Below are 1836 nucleotides of genomic sequence, written 5' to 3'. Positions count from 1 at the left end.
GAATAAGGCAACTATTTATAATGTTTTAAGAGCTGCGTGACCATCAAATAGGGAGAAGATCAATGTCATGTTGGGAGTGTTTTGAATGGACTATCGATATTGACTCCATTGATTGTGGACTATTAATTGCATATCTCAGTGCCTTAATAATGTAAGAATTCAACAATCTTATACTCGTTGGATTCGTCTAGTTGAGCTGCTCGATTCAAATATAAGAATGTCACATTTGGAAATCGTTTGGTCATCCAATTTAGAATTTAAACATTCCAAATGAGCTTCGAGTCTTCAATTGGACCCATTCGGGCTCAGATTTGATCGAATTTGGTTTCGTTAGGTTCATCTTTTCGAGACGTTAAGTCGATTATAAGTTTGCTAAAATCAGAGTTCAGATGGTTCTAAATTGAATTTCAAAAGTTTCAAACATAAATTTGCATCGAGATTTGTGCCTAATCAAGATAAATTTTTGAGGATATATCATTAATATTTTAGCACCTTAACAACATTAAAATATAAATTTGACTTATAAATGATATGATTTATGTAGTATATATATATATATATATATATATATATATTCCGAGTTGAGCAGAAATGGAGACCTTTCATGCCCAACGTCAGCAGAATCAGGTAAAACCCTAAAAAAAACCTCGTCTTATATACAGAGCAAATTTCGATCAGGAACTATTTATTGTTTCCTGCTGTACAATCCTCAATATTGCTCTCCGTTCAATTCAATCACTCACAGGAGATTCAAATGGCTGCCAAAGGGCAAGTGCAGAGAAATGGAGTGCTAACTCTGTGCCTCCCTTCTCTCGACGAGAAAGATCCTTTGTTCCTGGAGAAGAAGGTAAACATTGATGCAGCCTACGGAATAAAGGCGCTTCCTTTCTTTTTGAAAGCGTTTCCTGTCTCCTTGTTATAATTGTATAAGAACTTAAGATGGTCAACCAGGTGACTTTTTTTCATGCTTCCAGGAGGATGAACCCAGAAATAAAATTTGGCTTCAGATATTCTAGCTAAATTTAGTTGAGGATTTTAGGGTTTTTGTTAATCAAAATTTATATTTTGCAGGAAAGTATAAAAATAATCATCGATGGTTGTAATTCAAAATGTGTCTTGCACTCTGAGTTGAGTTAAATTTAGATCAGTATTTCTCGTCCAGTCCAAAATTTCCATGGAGACTGACTTGCAGCTTATATTACTGATGAGTTCTGCCACCTCGCTTTCTTTTATTTCTTTATCTTGTACTATATTTAATAATTTGTACTGCATTGCCAAATTTTGGCTGTGAATCATAATTTAGTTAATGCAATTTGTGCTCTAGAAAAGAAAGGAGTTAATAATGCATATATTCAAATCATTATGGATATGTATGTAGGAGTTATATTTTATGTTTAAACACAGTGATTTGACTAAGTAGTTTCCTATTTCAATTGGATTACATCAATGATTAGCATTTAAGCCCATGTATTTTTGTTGTAGTCAGGGATGTTCTTAGACATTTGCAAGAGGATGTAGCTTGGTGTATGCTTTTTGTAGATAATATTCTTCTTGTTGATAGGACTAGAGAGGGAGTTGAACGAAAAGTTGAATTATGGAGGTCAATGTTAGAGTCTAAAAGTTTTTGTTTGAGTTGATCTAAAATCAAATACGTACAATATAATTTTAGTAGAAATAGATCTATTGGGGGGATTGTGACTTTGGGCGATCAAGTCATTAAAAAGAGTACTCATTTTAAATATATCGGGTCTATTGTTCAAAGTGATGTTGAAATAGATTAGGATATTATTAGTAGAATTTAAGTTGGATGGTTGAAGTGGAGGAATGCATTGGGCT

General features: G+C 33.3%; 1 long non-coding RNA gene across 1 annotated transcript; it reads left to right on the top strand.

Moving 5' to 3' along the window:
• The first annotated feature begins 574 nt into the window (after window positions 1–574).
• Window positions 575–1595, top strand: LOC110093488. Its single transcript, XR_002302717.2, has 3 exons — window positions 575–627; window positions 746–847; window positions 1072–1595. It is a non-coding gene; the product is annotated as an uncharacterized LOC110093488 (long non-coding RNA).
• The last annotated feature ends 241 nt before the right edge of the window (window positions 1596–1836 follow it).

The sequence above is a fragment of the Dendrobium catenatum genome, unplaced genomic scaffold (assembly GCF_001605985.2).
Source record: "Dendrobium catenatum unplaced genomic scaffold, ASM160598v2 fragScaff_scaffold_323, whole genome shotgun sequence".
NCBI classification, from domain to species: domain Eukaryota; kingdom Viridiplantae; phylum Streptophyta; class Magnoliopsida; order Asparagales; family Orchidaceae; genus Dendrobium; species Dendrobium catenatum.
Note: the sequence above shows the minus strand (reverse complement) of the source record. Positions and strands in the feature narration are given on the sequence as shown.